The sequence below is a fragment of the Spea bombifrons genome, chromosome 1, assembly GCF_027358695.1.
Source record: "Spea bombifrons isolate aSpeBom1 chromosome 1, aSpeBom1.2.pri, whole genome shotgun sequence".
NCBI lineage: Eukaryota > Metazoa > Chordata > Amphibia > Anura > Pelobatidae > Spea > Spea bombifrons.
The window spans coordinates 151,850,998-151,870,997 of NC_071087.1; the positions used below are offsets into that span (position 1 = coordinate 151,850,998).

At 40.2% G+C, this 20,000-nt stretch overlaps 37 non-coding genes across 37 annotated transcripts; all 37 read right to left on the minus strand.

The window, feature by feature from the left end:
• Positions 1-147: 147 nt before the first annotated feature.
• On the minus strand, positions 148-219 carry TRNAQ-CUG (transfer RNA glutamine (anticodon CUG)). The gene has a single exon. It is a non-coding gene; the product is annotated as a tRNA-Gln (tRNA).
• A 353-nt stretch (positions 220-572) lies between these two features.
• TRNAQ-UUG (transfer RNA glutamine (anticodon UUG)) lies at positions 573-644 on the minus strand. Its single transcript has one exon. It is a non-coding gene; the product is annotated as a tRNA-Gln (tRNA).
• A 482-nt stretch (positions 645-1,126) lies between these two features.
• Positions 1,127-1,198, minus strand: TRNAQ-CUG (transfer RNA glutamine (anticodon CUG)). The gene has a single exon. It is a non-coding gene; the product is annotated as a tRNA-Gln (tRNA).
• A 540-nt stretch (positions 1,199-1,738) lies between these two features.
• TRNAQ-CUG (transfer RNA glutamine (anticodon CUG)) lies at positions 1,739-1,810 on the minus strand. The gene has a single exon. It is a non-coding gene; the product is annotated as a tRNA-Gln (tRNA).
• Positions 1,811-2,163: 353 nt separating this feature from the next.
• On the minus strand, positions 2,164-2,235 carry TRNAQ-UUG (transfer RNA glutamine (anticodon UUG)). Its single transcript has one exon. It is a non-coding gene; the product is annotated as a tRNA-Gln (tRNA).
• Positions 2,236-2,717: 482 nt separating this feature from the next.
• On the minus strand, positions 2,718-2,789 carry TRNAQ-CUG (transfer RNA glutamine (anticodon CUG)). Its single transcript has one exon. It is a non-coding gene; the product is annotated as a tRNA-Gln (tRNA).
• Positions 2,790-3,167: 378 nt separating this feature from the next.
• TRNAQ-UUG (transfer RNA glutamine (anticodon UUG)) lies at positions 3,168-3,239 on the minus strand. The gene has a single exon. It is a non-coding gene; the product is annotated as a tRNA-Gln (tRNA).
• Positions 3,240-3,721: 482 nt separating this feature from the next.
• On the minus strand, positions 3,722-3,793 carry TRNAQ-CUG (transfer RNA glutamine (anticodon CUG)). The gene has a single exon. It is a non-coding gene; the product is annotated as a tRNA-Gln (tRNA).
• Positions 3,794-4,146: 353 nt separating this feature from the next.
• Positions 4,147-4,218, minus strand: TRNAQ-UUG (transfer RNA glutamine (anticodon UUG)). Its single transcript has one exon. It is a non-coding gene; the product is annotated as a tRNA-Gln (tRNA).
• Positions 4,219-4,700: 482 nt separating this feature from the next.
• Positions 4,701-4,772, minus strand: TRNAQ-CUG (transfer RNA glutamine (anticodon CUG)). Its single transcript has one exon. It is a non-coding gene; the product is annotated as a tRNA-Gln (tRNA).
• A 378-nt stretch (positions 4,773-5,150) lies between these two features.
• TRNAQ-UUG (transfer RNA glutamine (anticodon UUG)) lies at positions 5,151-5,222 on the minus strand. The gene has a single exon. It is a non-coding gene; the product is annotated as a tRNA-Gln (tRNA).
• A 482-nt stretch (positions 5,223-5,704) lies between these two features.
• On the minus strand, positions 5,705-5,776 carry TRNAQ-CUG (transfer RNA glutamine (anticodon CUG)). Its single transcript has one exon. It is a non-coding gene; the product is annotated as a tRNA-Gln (tRNA).
• Positions 5,777-6,154: 378 nt separating this feature from the next.
• Positions 6,155-6,226, minus strand: TRNAQ-UUG (transfer RNA glutamine (anticodon UUG)). The gene has a single exon. It is a non-coding gene; the product is annotated as a tRNA-Gln (tRNA).
• A 482-nt stretch (positions 6,227-6,708) lies between these two features.
• TRNAQ-CUG (transfer RNA glutamine (anticodon CUG)) lies at positions 6,709-6,780 on the minus strand. The gene has a single exon. It is a non-coding gene; the product is annotated as a tRNA-Gln (tRNA).
• Positions 6,781-7,133: 353 nt separating this feature from the next.
• Positions 7,134-7,205, minus strand: TRNAQ-UUG (transfer RNA glutamine (anticodon UUG)). The gene has a single exon. It is a non-coding gene; the product is annotated as a tRNA-Gln (tRNA).
• Positions 7,206-7,686: 481 nt separating this feature from the next.
• Positions 7,687-7,758, minus strand: TRNAQ-CUG (transfer RNA glutamine (anticodon CUG)). The gene has a single exon. It is a non-coding gene; the product is annotated as a tRNA-Gln (tRNA).
• Positions 7,759-8,111: 353 nt separating this feature from the next.
• Positions 8,112-8,183, minus strand: TRNAQ-UUG (transfer RNA glutamine (anticodon UUG)). Its single transcript has one exon. It is a non-coding gene; the product is annotated as a tRNA-Gln (tRNA).
• Positions 8,184-8,665: 482 nt separating this feature from the next.
• Positions 8,666-8,737, minus strand: TRNAQ-CUG (transfer RNA glutamine (anticodon CUG)). The gene has a single exon. It is a non-coding gene; the product is annotated as a tRNA-Gln (tRNA).
• Positions 8,738-9,090: 353 nt separating this feature from the next.
• Positions 9,091-9,162, minus strand: TRNAQ-UUG (transfer RNA glutamine (anticodon UUG)). The gene has a single exon. It is a non-coding gene; the product is annotated as a tRNA-Gln (tRNA).
• A 482-nt stretch (positions 9,163-9,644) lies between these two features.
• Positions 9,645-9,716, minus strand: TRNAQ-CUG (transfer RNA glutamine (anticodon CUG)). Its single transcript has one exon. It is a non-coding gene; the product is annotated as a tRNA-Gln (tRNA).
• A 378-nt stretch (positions 9,717-10,094) lies between these two features.
• On the minus strand, positions 10,095-10,166 carry TRNAQ-UUG (transfer RNA glutamine (anticodon UUG)). Its single transcript has one exon. It is a non-coding gene; the product is annotated as a tRNA-Gln (tRNA).
• Positions 10,167-12,221: 2,055 nt separating this feature from the next.
• Positions 12,222-12,293, minus strand: TRNAQ-CUG (transfer RNA glutamine (anticodon CUG)). The gene has a single exon. It is a non-coding gene; the product is annotated as a tRNA-Gln (tRNA).
• Positions 12,294-12,671: 378 nt separating this feature from the next.
• TRNAQ-UUG (transfer RNA glutamine (anticodon UUG)) lies at positions 12,672-12,743 on the minus strand. The gene has a single exon. It is a non-coding gene; the product is annotated as a tRNA-Gln (tRNA).
• Positions 12,744-13,225: 482 nt separating this feature from the next.
• Positions 13,226-13,297, minus strand: TRNAQ-CUG (transfer RNA glutamine (anticodon CUG)). The gene has a single exon. It is a non-coding gene; the product is annotated as a tRNA-Gln (tRNA).
• A 378-nt stretch (positions 13,298-13,675) lies between these two features.
• On the minus strand, positions 13,676-13,747 carry TRNAQ-UUG (transfer RNA glutamine (anticodon UUG)). Its single transcript has one exon. It is a non-coding gene; the product is annotated as a tRNA-Gln (tRNA).
• Positions 13,748-14,229: 482 nt separating this feature from the next.
• Positions 14,230-14,301, minus strand: TRNAQ-CUG (transfer RNA glutamine (anticodon CUG)). The gene has a single exon. It is a non-coding gene; the product is annotated as a tRNA-Gln (tRNA).
• Positions 14,302-14,572: 271 nt separating this feature from the next.
• TRNAQ-UUG (transfer RNA glutamine (anticodon UUG)) lies at positions 14,573-14,644 on the minus strand. The gene has a single exon. It is a non-coding gene; the product is annotated as a tRNA-Gln (tRNA).
• A 482-nt stretch (positions 14,645-15,126) lies between these two features.
• Positions 15,127-15,198, minus strand: TRNAQ-CUG (transfer RNA glutamine (anticodon CUG)). The gene has a single exon. It is a non-coding gene; the product is annotated as a tRNA-Gln (tRNA).
• A 353-nt stretch (positions 15,199-15,551) lies between these two features.
• On the minus strand, positions 15,552-15,623 carry TRNAQ-UUG (transfer RNA glutamine (anticodon UUG)). Its single transcript has one exon. It is a non-coding gene; the product is annotated as a tRNA-Gln (tRNA).
• A 482-nt stretch (positions 15,624-16,105) lies between these two features.
• On the minus strand, positions 16,106-16,177 carry TRNAQ-CUG (transfer RNA glutamine (anticodon CUG)). The gene has a single exon. It is a non-coding gene; the product is annotated as a tRNA-Gln (tRNA).
• A 353-nt stretch (positions 16,178-16,530) lies between these two features.
• Positions 16,531-16,602, minus strand: TRNAQ-UUG (transfer RNA glutamine (anticodon UUG)). The gene has a single exon. It is a non-coding gene; the product is annotated as a tRNA-Gln (tRNA).
• A 482-nt stretch (positions 16,603-17,084) lies between these two features.
• TRNAQ-CUG (transfer RNA glutamine (anticodon CUG)) lies at positions 17,085-17,156 on the minus strand. The gene has a single exon. It is a non-coding gene; the product is annotated as a tRNA-Gln (tRNA).
• A 378-nt stretch (positions 17,157-17,534) lies between these two features.
• On the minus strand, positions 17,535-17,606 carry TRNAQ-UUG (transfer RNA glutamine (anticodon UUG)). Its single transcript has one exon. It is a non-coding gene; the product is annotated as a tRNA-Gln (tRNA).
• A 482-nt stretch (positions 17,607-18,088) lies between these two features.
• Positions 18,089-18,160, minus strand: TRNAQ-CUG (transfer RNA glutamine (anticodon CUG)). The gene has a single exon. It is a non-coding gene; the product is annotated as a tRNA-Gln (tRNA).
• Positions 18,161-18,538: 378 nt separating this feature from the next.
• TRNAQ-UUG (transfer RNA glutamine (anticodon UUG)) lies at positions 18,539-18,610 on the minus strand. The gene has a single exon. It is a non-coding gene; the product is annotated as a tRNA-Gln (tRNA).
• A 482-nt stretch (positions 18,611-19,092) lies between these two features.
• On the minus strand, positions 19,093-19,164 carry TRNAQ-CUG (transfer RNA glutamine (anticodon CUG)). Its single transcript has one exon. It is a non-coding gene; the product is annotated as a tRNA-Gln (tRNA).
• A 353-nt stretch (positions 19,165-19,517) lies between these two features.
• Positions 19,518-19,589, minus strand: TRNAQ-UUG (transfer RNA glutamine (anticodon UUG)). Its single transcript has one exon. It is a non-coding gene; the product is annotated as a tRNA-Gln (tRNA).
• Positions 19,590-20,000: the final 411 nt, after the last annotated feature.

The following is a 20,000-nucleotide window of genomic DNA, read 5'->3' on the forward strand; positions in this document are numbered from 1 at the left end:
CTCACAAAAGATCATTGGAAAGTTCAAGAGGGTTTAATAGAATGCCATGCGTGATATTACACAGGGTAAGAAGAAGCTTTCCTTGGTCATTCGACTCTTGTGGTTTTTGAAAGAAGGTAACGTGCAAGCGAGTTAACGCTAAAGATGAGGTCCCACCGAGATTTGAACTCGGATCGCTGGATTCAGAGTCCAGAGTGCTAACCATTACACCATGGAACCAAGCTGTGGCAATCCGATGACCGACTTAACATAATGTTTAATATGTTTTATAGCGTGCCAACAGCGATGAGAACAAATCATAAGAACAGAAACTGTTCTTGGTCACTTCCTCCTTGAGATGCAGAAGGGATGGTTTTGGAAAGTTCAAGATGTTTAATAGTATGCCATGAATGATATTACACAGGGTTAGAATAGAATTTTCCTGTGTGAGCAAGAAAGAAAACAGCAAATGGGGAATATTTGTTTTTTTAACAGCATGCCAACAGGTAAGAACTGACATTTTGTGATTCCCTCTTTGTGCTGTGGAAAGTAGGCTGGAGAACAAGTGTGGTTAGAACATATAAATAAAGATTAGGTTCCACCGAGATTTGAACTCGGATCACTGGATTCAAAGTCCAGAGTGCTAACCATTACACCATGGAACCACACATGGCATGTAGCATCACACAACCCCGTCCAGTAAAATATTCCCTCAATGATGTTTGGTCTTCTGCTTACTGTCCTTCTGTACAAATGGAAAGAAGGTCAAAAATGGGCAAGACTTGTAAAGGAGAACGAGACAAATAATAGGAAATTATTCAAATGGATGTTGGCAGAGAGAAAAGACAAGAGATTGTCCATGTGCTTCCTCTACTGGGCCAAATGTTATAGACACTGAAACAAGAAGTCACATGTTAACCATGTCTTCATTTTACATGTATCCAAAGACTGAAACTGTTACATGATGTTTCATGGTTTATAATACGATCTGAGCAACACACTCACAAAAGATCATTGGAAAGTTCAAGAGGGTTTAATAGAATGCCATGCGTGATATTACACAGGGTAAGAAGAAGCTTTCCTTGGTCATTCGACTCTTGTGGTTTTTGAAAGAAGGTAACGTGCAAGCGAGTTAACGCTAAAGATGAGGTTCCACCGAGATTTGAACTCGGATCGCTGGATTCAGAGTCCAGAGTGCTAACCATTACACCATGGAACCAAGCTGTGGCAATCAGATGACCGACTTAACATAATGTTTAATATGTTTTATAGTGTGCCAACAGCGATGAGAACAAATCATAAGACCGTCCAGTAAAATATTCCCTCAATGATGTTTGGTCTTCTGCTTACTGTCCTTCTGTACAAATGGAAAGAAGGTCAAAAATGGGCAAGACTTGTAAAGGAGAACGAGACAAATAATAGGAAATTATTCAAATGGATGTTGGCAGAGAGAAAAGACAAGAGATTGTCCATGTGCTTCCTCTACTGGGCCAAATGTTATAGACACTGAAACAAGAAGTCACATGTTAACCATGTCTTCATTTTACATGTATCCAAAGACTGAAACTGTTACATGATGTTTCATGGTTTATAATACGATCTGAGCAACACACTCACAAAAGATCATTGGAAAGTTCAAGAGGGTTTAATAGAATGCCATGCGTGATATTACACAGGGTAAGAAGAAGCTTTCCTTGGTCATTCGACTCTTGTGGTTTTTGAAGGAAGGTAACGTGCAAGCGAGTTAACGCTAAATATGAGGTCCCACCGAGATTTGAACTCGGATCGCTGGATTCAGAGTCCAGAGTGCTAACCATTACACCATGGAACCAAGCTGTGGCAATCCGATGACCGACTTAACATAATGTTTAATATGTTTTATAGTGTGCCAACAGCGATGAGAACAAATCATAAGAACAGAAACTGTTCTTGGTCACTTCCTCCTTGAGATGCAGAAGGGATGGTTTTGGAAAGTTCAAGATGTTTAATAGTATGCCATGAATGATATTACACAGGGTTAGAATAGAATTTTCCTGTGTGAGCAAGAAAGAAAACAGCAAATGGGGAATATTTGTTTTTTTAACAGCATGCCAACAGGTAAGAACTGACATTTTGTGATTCCCTCTTTGTGCTGTGGAAAGTAGGCTGGAGAACAAGTGTGGTTAGAACATATAAATAAAGATAAGATTCCACCGAGATTTGAACTCGGATCACTGGATTCAAAGTCCAGAGTGCTAACCATTACACCATGGAACCACACATGGCATGTAGCATCACACAACCCCATCCAGTAAAATATTCCCTCAATGATGTTTGGTCTTCTGCTTACTGTCCTTCTGTACAAATGGAAAGAAGGTCAAAAATGGGCAAGACTTGTAAAGGAGAACGAGACAAATAATAGGAAATTATTCAAATGGATGTTGGCAGAGAGAAAAGACAAGAGATTGTCCATGTGCTTCCTCTACTGGGCCAAATGTTATAGACACTGAAACAAGAAGTCACATGTTAACCATGTCTTCATTTTACATGTATCCAAAGACTGAAACTGTTACATGATGTTTCATGGTTTATAATACGATCTGAGCAACACACTCACAAAAGATCATTGGAAAGTTCAAGAGGGTTTAATAGAATGCCATGCGTGATATTACACAGGGTAAGAAGAAGCTTTCCTTGGTCATTCGACTCTTGTGGTTTTTGAAGGAAGGTAACGTGCAAGCGAGTTAACGCTAAAGATGAGGTCCCACCGAGATTTGAACTCAGATCGCTGGATTCAGAGTCCAGAGTGCTAACCATTACACCATGGAACCAAGCTGTGGCAATCCGATGACCGACTTAACATAATGTTTAATATGTTTTATAGTGTGCCAACAGCGATGAGAACAAATCATAAGAACAGAAACTGTTCTTGGTCATAAGAACAGAAACTGTTCTTGGTCACTTCCTCCTTGAGATGCAGAAGGGATGGTTTTGGAAAGTTCAAGATGTTTAATAGTATGCCATGAATGATATTACACAGGGTTAGAATAGAATTTTCCTGTGTGAGCAAGAAAGAAAACAGCAAATGGGGAATATTTGTTTTTTTAACAGCATGCCAACAGGTAAGAACTGACATTTTGTGATTCCCTCTTTGTGCTGTGGAAAGTAGGCTGGAGAACAAGTGTGGTTAGAACATATAAATAAAGATTAGGTTCCACCGAGATTTGAACTCGGATCACTGGATTCAAAGTCCAGAGTGCTAACCATTACACCATGGAACCACACATGGCATGTAGCATCACACAACCCCGTCCAGTAAAATATTCCCTCAATGATGTTTGGTCTTCTGCTTACTGTCCTTCTGTACAAATGGAAAGAAGGTCAAAAATGGGCAAGACTTGTAAAGGAGAACGAGACAAATAATAGGAAATTATTCAAATGGATGTTGGCAGAGAGAAAAGACAAGAGATTGTCCATGTGCTTCCTCTACTGGGCCAAATGTTATAGACACTGAAACAAGAAGTCACATGTTAACCATGTCTTCATTTTACATGTATCCAAAGACTGAAACTGTTACATGATGTTTCATGGTTTATAATACGATCTGAGCAACACACTCACAAAAGATCATTGGAAAGTTCAAGAGGGTTTAATAGAATGCCATGCGTGATATTACACAGGGTAAGAAGAAGCTTTCCTTGGTCATTCGACTCTTGTGGTTTTTGAAGGAAGGTAACGTGCAAGCGAGTTAACGCTAAAGATGAGGTCCCACCGAGATTTGAACTCGGATCGCTGGATTCAGAGTCCAGAGTGCTAACCATTACACCATGGAACCAAGCTGTGGCAATCCGTTGACCGACTTAACATAATGTTTAATATGTTTTATAGTGTGCCAACAGCGATGAGAACAAATCATAAGAACAGAAACTGTTCTTGGTCACTTCCTCCTTGAGATGCAGAAGGGATGGTTTTGGAAAGTTCAAGATGTTTAATAGTATGCCATGAATGATATTACACAGGGTTAGAATAGAATTTTCCTGTGTGAGCAAGAAAGAAAACAGCAAATGGGGAATATTTGTTTTTTTAACAGCATGCCAACAGGTAAGAACTGACATTTTGTGATTCCCTCTTTGTGCTGTGGAAAGTAGGCTGGAGAACAAGTGTGGTTAGAACATATAAATAAAGATTAGGTTCCACCGAGATTTGAACTCGGATCACTGGATTCAAAGTCCAGAGTGCTAACCATTACACCATGGAACCACACATGGCATGTAGCATCACACAACGCCGTCCAGTAAAATATTCCCTCAATGATGTTTGGTCTTCTGCTTACTGTCCTTCTGTACAAATGGAAAGAAGGTCAAAAATGGGCAAGACTTGTGAAGGAGAACGAGACAAATAATAGGAAATTATTCAAATGGATGTTGGCAGAGAGAAAAGACAAGAGATTGTCCATGTGCTTCCTCTACTGGGCCAAATGTTATAGACACTGAAACAAGAAGTCACATGTTAACCATGTCTTCATTTTACATGTATCCAAAGACTGAAACTGTTACATGATGTTTCATGGTTTATAATACGATCTGAGCAACACACTCACAAAAGATCATTGGAAAGTTCAAGAGGGTTTAATAGAATGCCATGCGTGATATTACACAGGGTAAGAAGAAGCTTTTCTTGGTCATTCGACTCTTGTGGTTTTTGAAAGAAGGTAACGTGCAAGCGAGTTAACGCTAAAGATGAGGTCCCACCGAGATTTGAACTCGGATCGCTGGATTCAGAGTCCAGAGTGCTAACCATTACACCATGGAACCAAGCTGTGGCAATCAGATGACCGACTTAACATAATGTTTAATATGTTTTATAGTGTGCCAACAGCGATGAGAACAAATCATAAGAACAGAAACTGTTCTTGGTCATAAGAACAGAAACTGTTCTTGGTCACTTCCTCCTTGAGATGCAGAAGGGATGGTTTTGGAAAGTTCAAGATGTTTAATAGTATGCCATGAATGATATTACACAGGGTTAGAATAGAATTTTCCTGTGTGAGCAAGAAAGAAAACAGCAAATGGGGAATATTTGTTTTTTTAACAGCATGCCAACAGGTAAGAACTGACATTTTGTGATTCCCTCTTTGTGCTGTGGAAAGTAGGCTGGAGAACAAGTGTGGTTAGAACATATAAATAAAGATTAGGTTCCACCGAGATTTGAACTCGGATCACTGGATTCAAAGTCCAGAGTGCTAACCAGTACACCATGGAACCACACATGGCATGTAGCATCACACAACCCCGTCCAGTAAAATATTCCCTCAATGATGTTTGGTCTTCTGCTTACTGTCCTTCTGTACAAATGGAAAGAAGGTCAAAAATGGGCAAGACTTGTAAAGGAGAACGAGACAAATAATAGGAAATTATTCAAATGGATGTTGGCAGAGAGAAAAGACAAGAGATTGTCCATGTGCTTCCTCTACTGGGCCAAATGTTATAGACACTGAAACAAGAAGTCACATGTTAACCATGTCTTCATTTTACATGTATCCAAAGACTGAAACTGTTACATGATGTTTCATGGTTTATAATACGATCTGAGCAACACACTCACAAAAGATCATTGGAAAGTTCAAGAGGGTTTAATAGAATGCCATGCGTGATATTACACAGGGTAAGAAGAAGCTTTCCTTGGTCATTCGACTCTTGTGGTTTTTGAAAGAAGGTAACGTGCAAGCGAGTTAACGCTAAAGATGAGGTCCCACCGAGATTTGAACTCGGATCGCTGGATTCAGAGTCCAGAGTGCTAACCATTACACCATGGAACCAAGCTGTGGCAATCAGATGACCGACTTAACATAATGTTTAATATGTTTTATAGTGTGCCAACAGCGATGAGAACAAATCATAAGAACAGAAACTGTTCTTGGTCATAAGAACAGAAACTGTTCTTGGTCACTTCCTCCTTGAGATGCAGAAGGGATGGTTTTGGAAAGTTCAAGATGTTTAATAGTATGCCATGAATGATATTACACAGGGTTAGAATAGAATTTTCCTGTGTGAGCAAGAAAGAAAACAGCAAATGGGGAATATTTGTTTTTTTAACAGCATGCCAACAGGTAAGAACTGACATTTTGTGATTCCCTCTTTGTGCTGTGGAAAGTAGGCTGGAGAACAAGTGTGGTTAGAACATATAAATAAAGATTAGGTTCCACCGAGATTTGAACTCGGATCACTGGATTCAAAGTCCAGAGTGCTAACCATTACACCATGGAACCACACATGGCATGTAGCATCACACAACCCCGTCTAGTAAAATATTCCCTCAATGATGTTTGGTCTTCTGCTTACTGTCCTTCTGTACAAATGGAAAGAAGGTCAAAAATGGGCAAGACTTGTAAAGGAGAACGAGACAAATAATAGGAAATTATTCAAATGGATGTTGGCAGAGAGAAAAGACAAGAGATTGTCCATGTGCTTCCTCTACTGGGCCAAATGTTATAGACACTGAAACAAGAAGTCACATGTTAACCATGTCTTCATTTTACATGTATCCAAAGACTGAAACTGTTACATGATGTTTCATGGTTTATAATACGATCTGAGCAACACACTCACAAAAGATCATTGGAAAGTTCAAGAGGGTTTAATAGAATGCCATGCGTGATATTACACAGGGTAAGAAGAAGCTTTCCTTGGTCATTCGACTCTTGTGGTTTTTGAAGGAAGGTAACGTGCAAGCGAGTTAACGCTAAAGATGAGGTCCCACCGAGATTTGAACTCGGATCGCTGGATTCAGAGTCCAGAGTGCTAACCATTACACCATGGAACCAAGCTGTGGCAATCCGATGACCGACTTAACATAATGTTTAATATGTTTAATAGCGTGCCAACAGCGATGAGAACAAATCATAAGAACAGAAACTGTTCTTGGTCACTTCCTCCTTGAGATGCAGAAGGGATGGTTTTGGAAAGTTCAAGATGTTTAATAGTATGCCATGAATGATATTACACAGGGTTAGAATAGAATTTTCCTGTGTGAGCAAGAAAGAAAACAGCAAATGGGGAATATTTGTTTTTTTAACAGCATGCCAACAGGTAAGAACTGACATTTTGTGATTCCCTCTTTGTGCTGTGGAAAGTAGGCTGGAGAACAAGTGTGGTTAGAACATATAAATAAAGATTAGGTTCCACCGAGATTTGAACTCGGATCACTGGATTCAAAGTCCAGAGTGCTAACCATTACACCATGGAACCACACATGGCATGTAGCATCACACAACCCCGTCCAGTAAAATATTCCCTCAATGATGTTTGGTCTTCTGCTTACTGTCCTTCTGTACAAATGGAAAGAAGGTCAAAAATGGGCAAGACTTGTAAAGGAGAACGAGACAAATAATAGGAAATTATTCAAATGGATGTTGGCAGAGAGAAAAGACAAGAGATTGTCCATGTGCTTCCTCTACTGGGCCAAATGTTATAGACACTGAAACAAGAAGTCACATGTTAACCATGTCTTCATTTTACATGTATCCAAAGACTGAAACTGTTACATGATGTTTCATGGTTTATAATACGATCTGAGCAACACACTCACAAAAGATCATTGGAAAGTTCAAGAGGGTTTAATAGAATGCCATGCGTGATATTACACAGGGTAAGAAGAAGCTTTCCTTGGTCATTCGACTCTTGTGGTTTTTGAAGGAAGTTACGTGCAAGCGAGTTAACGCTAAAGATGAGGTCCCACCAAGATTTGAACTCGGATCGCTGGATTCAGGGTCCAGAGTGCTAACCATTACACCATGGAACCAAGCTGTGGCAATCCGATGACCGACTTAACATAATGTTTAATATGTTTTATAGTGTGCCAACAGCGATGAGAACAAATCATAAGAACAGAAACTGTTCTTGGTCACTTCCTCCTTGAGATGCAGAAGGGATGGTTTTGGAAAGTTCAAGATGTTTAATAGTATGCCATGAATGATATTACACAGGGTTAGAATAGAATTTTCCTGTGTGAGCAAGAAAGAAAACAGCAAATGGGGAATATTTGTTTTTTTAACAGCATGCCAACAGGTAAGAACTGACATTTTGTGATTCCCTCTTTGTGCTGTGGAAAGTAGGCTGGAGAACAAGTGTGGTTAGAACATATAAATAAAGATTAGGTTCCACTGAGATTTGAACTCGGATCACTGGATTCAAAGTCCAGAGTGCTAACCATTACACCATGGAACCACACATGGCATGTAGCATCACACAACCCCGTCCAGTAAAATATTCCCTCAATGATGTTTGGTCTTCTGCTTACTGTCCTTCTGTACAAATGGAAAGAAGGTCAAAAATGGGCAAGACTTGTAAAGGAGAACGAGACAAATAATAGGAAATTATTCAAATGGATGTTGGCAGAGAGAAAAGACAAGAGATTGTCCATGTGCTTCCTCTACTGGGCCAAATGTTATAGACACTGAAACAAGAAGTCACATGTTAACCATGTCTTCATTTTACATGTATCCAAAGACTGAAACTGTTACATGATGTTTCATGGTTTATAATACGATCTGAGCAACACACTCACAAAAGATCATTGGAAAGTTCAAGAGGGTTTAATAGAATGCCATGCGTGATATTACACAGGGTAAGAAGAAGCTTTCCTTGGTCATTCGACTCTTGTGGTTTTTGAAGGAAGGTAACGTGCAAGCGAGTTAACGCTAAAGATGAGGTCCCACCGAGATTTGAACTCAGATCGCTGGATTCAGAGTCCAGAGTGCTAACCATTACACCATGGAACCAAGCTGTGGCAATCCGATGACCGACTTAACATAATGTTTAATATGTTTTATAGTGTGCCAACAGCGATGAGAACAAATCATAAGAACAGAAACTGTTCTTGGTCACTTCCTCCTTGAGATGCAGAAGGGATGGTTTTGGAAAGTTCAAGATGTTTAATAGTATGCCATGAATGATATTACACAGGGTTAGAATAGAATTTTCCTGTGTGAGCAAGAAAGAAAACAGCAAATGGGGAATATTTGTTTTTTTAACAGCATGCCAACAGGTAAGAACTGACATTTTGTGATTCCCTCTTTGTGCTGTGGAAAGTAGGCTGGAGAACAAGTGTGGTTAGAACATATAAATAAAGATTAGGTTCCACCGAGATTTGAACTCGGATCACTGGATTCAAAGTCCAGAGTGCTAACCATTACACCATGGAACCACACATGGCATGTAGCATCACACAACGCCGTCCAGTAAAATATTCCCTCAATGATGTTTGGTCTTCTGCTTACTGTCCTTCTGTACAAATGGAAAGAAGGTCAAAAATGGGCAAGACTTGTGAAGGAGAACGAGACAAATAATAGGAAATTATTCAAATGGATGTTGGCAGAGAGAAAAGACAAGAGATTGTCCATGTGCTTCCTCTACTGGGCCAAATGTTATAGACACTGAAACAAGAAGTCACATGTTAACCATGTCTTCATTTTACATGTATCCAAAGACTGAAACTGTTACATGATGTTTCATGGTTTATAATACGATCTGAGCAACACACTCACAAAAGATCATTGGAAAGTTCAAGAGGGTTTAATAGAATGCCATGCGTGATATTACACAGGGTAAGAAGAAGCTTTCCTTGGTCATTCGACTCTTGTGGTTTTTGAAAGAAGGTAACGTGCAAGCGAGTTAACGCTAAAGATGAGGTCCCACCGAGATTTGAACTCGGATCGCTGGATTCAGAGTCCAGAGTGCTAACCATTACACCATGGAACCAAGCTGTGGCCATCAGATGACCGACTTAACATAATGTTTAATATGTTTTATAGTGTGCCAACAGCGATGAGAACAAATCATAAGAACAGAAACTGTTCTTGGTCATAAGAACAGAAACTGTTCTTGGTCACTTCCTCCTTGAGATGCAGAAGGGATGGTTTTGGAAAGTTCAAGATGTTTAATAGTATGCCATGAATGATATTACACAGGGTTAGAATAGAATTTTCCTGTGTGAGCAAGAAAGAAAACAGCAAATGGGGAATATTTGTTTTTTTAACAGCATGCCAACAGGTAAGAACTGACATTTTGTGATTCCCTCTTTGTGCTGTGGAAAGTAGGCTGGAGAACAAGTGTGGTTAGAACATATAAATAAAGATTAGGTTCCACCGAGATTTGAACTCGGATCACTGGATTCAAAGTCCAGAGTGCTAACCATTACACCATGGAACCACACATGGCATGTAGCATCACACAACCCCGTCCAGTAAAATATTCCCTCAATGATGTTTGGTCTTCTGCTTACTGTCCTTCTGTACAAATGGAAAGAAGGTCAAAAATGGGCAAGACTTTTAAAGGAGAACGAGACAAATAATAGGAAATTATTCAAATGGATGTTGGCAGAGAGAAAAGACAAGAGATTGTCCATGTGCTTCCTCTACTGGGCCAAATGTTATAGACCAGGGGTGTCCAAGTTTTTTCTGCAGTGGGCCACTTCATCAGAATTGTATACGTGCGCGGGCCGCACTCATTTTTTACTGTGACAAAAAATATGGCCTTTAATAAAATATGCAGATTAAAATTAAGTAAAATGACAAAACCTTTACTCTTCCTCTCACTGATTTCTGGGCCTAGAAAGTTTTGCGACTACAAATTCAGGATTCCCTAGATTTATTCTAGGGATGAACTAAAATGAAAATTCTGGACCAAAACATTCAGGGTTCACTTAGCCAAAACCGAAAATGGCCCCCACCTTTAAAAATAATAATAAAAACTCACATTTTTAATAAAAGTAGGTAACACACAACTGGACAAAATTAGCAATATGACTTAGCAACCAGTAAATGCTGGCAACCCAGGCAACCAGTAAATGCTGGTACCTAGGCATGATGGGACTGTGCTCACTGTAATTGCTGTTAGCAATCACACTCCTATCATGCGAAGTCAACCAGTACATGCTGGTACAGGGTGGCTGTAAGTGATGTGCAGACCCCATACTGCTGGCAGCATCACTACACAAGGGGGGCAGCTATCTAGGTTTCAGCATGTACTGGCTGACTTGGCATGATAGGACTGTGATTGCTAACAGTAGTCACAGTCTCATCATGCCTAGGTTCCAGCACTTACACATCCATCCAGTAAATGCTGGAACCTAGGCATGATGGGACTGTGATTGCTGTTAGCAATCACACTCCTATCATGCCAAGTCAGCCAATACACGCTGGTACAGGGTGACTGTAAGTGATGTGCAGACCCCATACTGCTGGCAGCATCAATACACAAGGGGGGCAGCTAGCCAGGTTTCAACATGTACTGGCTGACTTGGCATGATAGGAGTGTGATTGCTAACAGCAATCACAGTCCCATCATGCCTAGGTTCCAGCACTTACACATCCATCCAGTAAATGCTGGAACCTAGGCATTATGGGACTGTGATTGCTGTTAGCAATCACACTCCTATCATGCCAAGTCAGCCAGTACATGCTGGTACAGGGTGGCTGTAAGTGCAGACCCCATACTGCTGGCAGCATCAATACACAAGGGGGGCAGCTGGCCAGGTTTTTAGCATGTACTGGCTGACTTGGCATGATAGGAGTGTGATTGCTAACAGCAATCACAGTCCCATCATGCCTAGGTTCCAGCACTTACACATCCATGCTATCACACACACACACTCATTTATTCATATAATCATTCATTCACAGATTCATTCCCTCAATCACACACACTCATTCAAACACCCTCCCCACCCCCTTACCTGGACTGCAGCTCCTCGATGCCGCTTACAGACTTCAGCAGGGGGCGCGGCCTCCCTCTGCCTTCTCTGCTAAAGCACAGAGGAAGTAGGATGTCACGTGAACTCCGCTTCCTCTGTGCAGTCCAGAAGACCCTCCCACAAGTAAGTAGCAGGGCTTGAGGTGCGGCTCGCATAAGATCGGTTGCCCTGGCTGCCGATCTTACGCGGGCCGCACCTCGAGGTCTCGCGGGCCGCATTTGGCCCGCGGGCCGCATGTTGGACGCCCCTGTTATAGACACTGAAACAAGAAGTCACATGTTAACCATGTCTTCATTTTACATGTATCCAAAGACTGAAACTGTTACATGATGTTTCATGGTTTATAATACGATCTGAGCAACACACTCACAAAAGATCATTGGAAAGTTCAAGAGGGTTTAATAGAATGCCATGCGTGATATTACACAGGGTAAGAAGAAGCTTTCCTTGGTCATTCGACTCTTGTGGTTTTTGAAAGAAGGTAACGTGCAAGCGAGTTAACGCTAAAGATGAGGTCCCACCGAGATTTGAACTCGGATCGCTGGATTCAGAGTCCAGAGTGCTAACCATTACACCATGGAACCAAGCTGTGGCCATCAGATGACCGACTTAACATAATGTTTAATATGTTTTATAGTGTGCCAACAGCGATGAGAACAAATCATAAGAACAGAAACTGTTCTTGGTCATAAGAACAGAAACTGTTCTTGGTCACTTCCTCCTTGAGATGCAGAAGGGATGGTTTTGGAAAGTTCAAGATGTTTAATAGTATGCCATGAATGATATTACACAGGGTTAGAATAGAATTTTCCTGTGTGAGCAAGAAAGAAAACAGCAAATGGGGAATATTTGTTTTTTTAACAGCATGCCAACAGGTAAGAACTGACATTTTGTGATTCCCTCTTTGTGCTGTGGAAAGTAGGCTGGAGAACAAGTGTGGTTAGAACATATAAATAAAGATCAGGTTCCACCGAGATTTGAACTCGGATCACTGGATTCAAAGTCCAGAGTGCTAACCATTACACCATGGAACCACACATGGCATGTAGCATCACACAACCCCGTCCAGTAAAATATTCCCTCAATGATGTTTGGTCTTCTGCTTACTGTCCTTCTGTACAAATGGAAAGAAGGTCAAAAATGGGCAAGACTTTTAAAGGAGAACGAGACAAATAATAGGAAATTATTCAAATGGATGTTGGCAGAGAGAAAAGACAAGAGATTGTCCATGTGCTTCCTCTACTGGGCCAAATGTTATAGACACTGAAACAAGAAGTCACATGTTAACCATGTCTTCATTTTACATGTATCCAAAGACTGAAACTGTTACATGATGTTTCATGGTTTATAATACGATCTGAGCAACACACTCACAAAAGATCATTGGAAAGTTCAAGAGGGTTTAATAGAATGTCATGCGTGATATTACACAGGGTAAGAAGAAGCTTTCCTTGGTCATTCGACTCTTGTGGTTTTTGAAAGAAGGTAACGTGCAAGCGAGTTAACGCTAAAGATGAGGTCCCACCGAGATTTGAACTCGGATCGCTGGATTCAGAGTCCAGAGTGCTAACCATTACACCATGGAACCAAGCTGTGGCAATCCGATGACCGACTTAACATAATGTTTAATATGTTTTATAGTGTGCCAACAGCGATGAGAACAAATCATAAGAACAGAAACTGTTCTTGGTCATAAGAACAGAAACTGTTCTTGGTCACTTCCTCCTTGAGATGCAGAAGGGATGGTTTTGGAAAGTTCAAGATGTTTAATAGTATGCCATGAATGATATTACACAGGGTTAGAATAGAATTTTCCTGTGTGAGCAAGAAAGAAAACAGCAAATGGGGAATATTTGTTTTTTTAACAGCATGCCAACAGGTAAGAACTGACATTTTGTGATTCCCTCTTTGTGCTGTGGAAAGTAGGCTGGAGAACAAGTGTGGTTAGAACATATAAATAAAGATTAGGTTCCACCGAGATTTGAACTCGGATCACTGGATTCAAAGTCCAGAGTGCTAACCATTACACCATGGAACCACACATGGCATGTAGCATCACACAACCCCGTCCAGTAAAATATTCCCTCAATGATGTTTGGTCTTCTGCTTACTGTCCTTCTGTACAAATGGAAAGAAGGTCAAAAATGGGCAAGACTTGTAAAGGAGAACGAGACAAATAATAGGAAATTATTCAAATGGATGTTGGCAGAGAGAAAAGACAAGAGATTGTCCATGTGCTTCCTCTACTGGGCCAAATGTTATAGACACTGAAACAAGAAGTCACATGTTAACCATGTCTTCATTTTACATGTATCCAAAGACTGAAACTGTTACATGATGTTTCATGGTTTATAATACGATCTGAGCAACACACTCACAAAAGATCATTGGAAAGTTCAAGAGGGTTTAATAGAATGCCATGCGTGATATTACACAGGGTAAGAAGAAGCTTTCCTTGGTCATTCGACTCTTGTGGTTTTTGAAGGAAGGTAACGTGCAAGCGAGTTAACGCTAAAGATGAGGTCCCACCGAGATTTGAACTCGGATCGCTGGATTCAGAGTCCAGAGTGCTAACCATTACACCATGGAACCAAGCTGTGGCAATCCGATGACCGACTTAACATAATGTTTAATATGTTTTATAGTGTGCCAACAGCGATGAGAACAAATCATAAGAACAGAAACTGTTCTTGGTCACTTCCTCCTTGAGATGCAGAAGGGATGGTTTTGGAAAGTTCAAGATGTTTAATAGTATGCCATGAATGATATTACACAGGGTTAGAATAGAATTTTGTGATTCCCTCTTTGTGCTGTGGAAAGTAGGCTGGAGAACAAGTGTGGTTAGAACATATAAATAAAGATTAGGTTCCACCGAAATTTGAACTCGGATCACTGGATTCAAAGTCCAGAGTGCTAACCATTACACCATGGAACCACACATGGCATGTAGCATCACACAACGCCGTCCAGTAAAATATTCCCTCAATGATGTTTGGTCTTCTGCTTACTGTCCTTCTGTACAAATGGAAAGAAGGTCAAAAATGGGCAAGACTTGTAAAGGAGAACGAGACAAATAATAGGAAATTATTCAAATGGATGTTGGCAGAGAGAAAAGACAAGAGATTGTCCATGTGCTTCCTCTACTGGGCCAAATGTTATAGACACTGAAACAAGAAGTCACATGTTAACCATGTCTTCATTTTACATGTATCCAAAGACTGAAACTGTTACAGGATGTTTCATGGTTTATAATACGATCTGAGCAACACACTCACAAAAGATCATTGGAAAGTTCAAGAGGGTTTAATAGAATGCCATGCGTGATATTACACAGGGTAAGAAGAAGCTTTCCTTGGTCATTCGACTCTTGTGGTTTTTGAAGGAAGGTAACGTGCAAGCGAGTTAACGCTAAAGATGAGGTCCCACCGAGATTTGAACTCGGATCGCTGGATTCAGAGTCCAGAGTGCTAACCATTACACCATGGAACCAAGCTGTGGCAATCCGATGACCGACTTAACATAATGTTTAATATGTTTTATAGTGTGCCAACAGCGATGAGAACAAATCATAAGAACAGAAACTGTTCTTGGTCACTTCCTCCTTGAGATGCAGAAGGGATGGTTTTGGAAAGTTCAAGATGTTTAATAGTATGCCATGAATGATATTACACAGGGTTAGAATAGAATTTTCCTGTGTGAGCAAGAAAGAAAACAGCAAATGGGGAATATTTGTTTTTTTAACAGCATGCCAACAGGTAAGAACTGACATTTTGTGATTCCCTCTTTGTGCTGTGGAAAGTAGGCTGGAGAACAAGTGTGGTTAGAACATATAAATAAAGATTAGGTTCCACCGAGATTTGAACTCGGATCACTGGATTCAAAGTCCAGAGTGCTAACCATTACACCATGGAACCACACATGGCATGTAGCATCACACAACGCCGTCCAGTAAAATATTCCCTCAATGATGTTTGGTCTTCTGCTTACTGTCCTTCTGTACAAATGGAAAGAAGGTCAAAAATGGGCAAGACTTGTAAAGGAGAACGAGACAAATAATAGGAAATTATTCAAATGGATGTTGGCAGAGAGAAAAGACAAGAGATTGTCCATGTGCTTCCTCTACTGGGCCAAATGTTATAGACACTGAAACAAGAAGTCACATGTTAACCATGTCTTCATTTTACATGTATCCAAAGACTGAAACTGTTACATGATGTTTCATGGTTTATAATACGATCTGAGCAACACACTCACAAAAGATCATTGGAAAGTTCAAGAGGGTTTAATAGAATGCCATGCGTGATATTACACAGGGTAAGAAGAAGCTTTCCTTGGTCATTCGACTCTTGTGGTTTTTGAAGGAAGGTAACGTGCAAGCGAGTTAACGCTAAAGATGAGGTCCCACCGAGATTTGAACTCGGATCGCTGGATTCAGAGTCCAGAGTGCTAACCATTACACCATGGAACCAAGCTGTGGCAATCCGATGACCGACTTAACATAATGTTTAATATGTTTTATAGTGTGCCAACAGCGATGAGAACAAATCATAAGAACAGAAACTGTTCTTGGTCACTTCCTCCTTGAGATGCAGAAGGGATGGTTTTGGAAAGTTCAAGATGTTTAATAGTATGCCATGAATGATATTACACAGGGTTAGAATAGAATTTTCCTGTGTGAGCAAGAAAGAAAACAGCAAATGGGGAATATTTGTTTTTTTAACAGCATGCCAACAGGTAAGAACTGACATTTTGTGATTCCCTCTTTGTGCTGTGGAAAGTAGGCTGGAGAACAAGTGTGGTTAGAACATATAAATAAAGATTAGGTTCCACCGAGATTTGAACTCGGATCACTGGATTCAAAGTCCAGAGTGCTAACCATTACACCATGGAACCACACATGGCATGTAGCATCACACAACGCCGTCCAGTAAAATATTCCCTCAATGATGTTTGGTCTTCTGCTTACTGTCCTTCTGTACAAATGGAAAGAAGGTCAAAAATGGGCAAGACTTGTGAAGGAGAACGAGACAAATAATAGGAAATTATTCAAATGGATGTTGGCAGAGAGAAAAGACAAGAGATTGTCCATGTGCTTCCTCTACTGGGCCAAATGTTATAGACACTGAAACAAGAAGTCACATGTTAACCATGTCTTCATTTTACATGTATCCAAAGACTGAAACTGTTACATGATGTTTCATGGTTTATAATACGATCTGAGCAACACACTCACAAAAGATCATTGGAAAGTTCAAGAGGGTTTAATAGAATGCCATGCGTGATATTACACAGGGTAAGAAGAAGCTTTCCTTGGTCATTCGACTCTTGTGGTTTTTGAAAGAAGGTAACGTGCAAGCGAGTTAACGCTAAAGATGAGGTCCCACCGAGATTTGAACTCGGATAGCTGGATTCAGAGTCCAGAGTGCTAACCATTACACCATGGAACCAAGCTGTGACAATCAGATGACCGACTTAACATAATGTTTAATATGTTTTATAGTGTGCCAACAGCGATGAGAACAAATCATAAGAACAGAAACTGTTCTTGGTCATAAGAACAGAAACTGTTCTTGGTCACTTCCTCCTTGAGATGCAGAAGGGATGGTTTTGGAAAGTTCAAGATGTTTAATAGTATGCCATGAATGATATTACACAGGGTTAGAATAGAATTTTCCTGTGTGAGCAAGAAAGAAAACAGCAAATGGGGAATATTTGTTTTTTTAACAGCATGCCAACAGGTAAGAACTGACATTTTGTGATTCCCTCTTTGTGCTGTGGAAAGTAGGCTGGAGAACAAGTGTGGTTAGAACATATAAATAAAGATTAGGTTCCACCGAGATTTGAACTCGGATCACTGGATTCAAAGTCCAGAGTGCTAACCATTACACCATGGAACCACACATGGCATGTAGCATCACACAACCCCGTCCAGTAAAATATTCCCTCAATGATGTTTGGTCTTCTGCTTACTGTCCTTCTGTACAAATGGAAAGAAGGTCAAAAATGGGCAAGACTTGTAAAGGAGAACGAGACAAATAATAGGAAATTATTCAAATGGATGTTGGCAGAGAGAAAAGACAAGAGATTGTCCATGTGCTTCCTCTACTGGGCCAAATGTTATAGACACTGAAACAAGAAGTCACATGTTAACCATGTCTTCATTTTACATGTATCCAAAGACTGAAACTGTTACATGATGTTTCATGGTTTATAATACGATCTGAGCAACACACTCACAAAAGATCATTGGAAAGTTCAAGAGGGTTTAATAGAATGCCATGCGTGATATTACACAGGGTAAGAAGAAGCTTTCCTTGGTCATTCGACTCTTGTGGTTTTTGAAAGAAGGTAACGTGCAAGCGAGTTAACGCTAAAGATGAGGTCCCACCGAGATTTGAACTCGGATCGCTGGATTCAGAGTCCAGAGTGCTAACCATTACACCATGGAACCAAGCTGTGGCAATCAGATGACCGACTTAACATAATGTTTAATATGTTTTATAGTGTGCCAACAGCGATGAGAACAAATCATAAGAACAGAAACTGTTCTTGGTCATAAGAACAGAAACTGTTCTTGGTCACTTCCTCCTTGAGATGCAGAAGGGATGGTTTTGGAAAGTTCAAGATGTTTAATAGTATGCCATGAATGATATTACACAGGGTTAGAATAGAATTTTCCTGTGTGAGCAAGAAAGAAAACAGCAAATGGGGAATATTTGTTTTTTTAACAGCATGCCAACAGGTAAGAACTGACATTTTGTGATTCCCTCTTTGTGCTGTGGAAAGTAGGCTGGAGAACAAGTGTGGTTAGAACATATAAATAAAGATTAGGTTCCACCGAGATTTGAACTCGGATCACTGGATTCAAAGTCCAGAGTGCTAACCATTACACCATGGAACCACACATGGCATGTAGCATCACACAACCCCGTCTAGTAAAATATTCCCTCAATGATGTTTGGTCTTCTGCTTACTGTCCTTCTGTACAAATGGAAAGAAGGTCAAAAATGGGCAAGACTTGTAAAGGAGAACGAGACAAATAATAGGAAATTATTCAAATGGATGTTGGCAGAGAGAAAAGACAAGAGATTGTCCATGTGCTTCCTCTACTGGGCCAAATGTTATAGACACTGAAACAAGAAGTCACATGTTAACCATGTCTTCATTTTACATGTATCCAAAGACTGAAACTGTTACATGATGTTTCATGGTTTATAATACGATCTGAGCAACACACTCACAAAAGATCATTGGAAAGTTCAAGAGGGTTTAATAGAATGCCATGCGTGATATTACACAGGGTAAGAAGAAGCTTTTCTTGGTCATTCGACTCTTGTGGTTTTTGAAAGAAGGTAACGTGCAAGCGAGTTAACGCTAAAGATGAGGTCCCACCGAGATTTGAACTCGGATCGCTGGATTCAGAGTCCAGAGTGCTAACCATTACACCATGGAACCAAGCTGTGGCAATCCGATGACCGACTTAACATAATGTTTAATATGTTTTATAGCGTGCCAACAGCGATGAGAACAAATCATAAGAACAGAAACTGTTCTTGGTCACTTCCTCCTTGAGATGCAGAAGGGATGGTTTTGGAAAGTTCAAGATGTTTAATAGTATGCCATGAATGATATTACACAGGGTTAGAATAGAATTTTCCTGTGTGAGCAAGAAAGAAAACAGCAAATGGGGAATATTTGTTTTTTTAACAGCATGCCAACAGGTAAGAACTGACATTTTGTGATTCCCTCTTTGTGCTGTGGAAAGTAGGCTGGAGAACAAGTGTGGTTAGAACATATAAATAAAGATTAGGTTCCACCGAGATTTGAACTCGGATCACTGGATTCAAAGTCCAGAGTGCTAACCATTACACCATGGAACCACACATGGCATGTAGCATCACACAACGCCGTCCAGTAAAATATTCCCTCAATGATGTTTGGTCTTCTGCTTACTGTCCTTCTGTACAAATGGAAAGAAGGTCAAAAATGGGCAAGACTTGTGAAGGAGAACGAGACAAATAATAGGAAATTATTCAAATGGATGTTGGCAGAGAGAAAAGACAAGAGATTGTCCATGTGCTTCCTCTACTGGGCCAAATGTTATAGACACTGAAACAAGAAGTCACATGTTAACCATGTCTTCATTTTACATGTATCCAAAGACTGAAACTGTTACATGATGTTTCATGGTTTATAATACGATCTGAGCAACACACTCACAAAAGATCATTGGAAAGTTCAAGAGGGTTTAATAGAATGCCATGCGTGATATTACACAGGGTAAGAAGAAG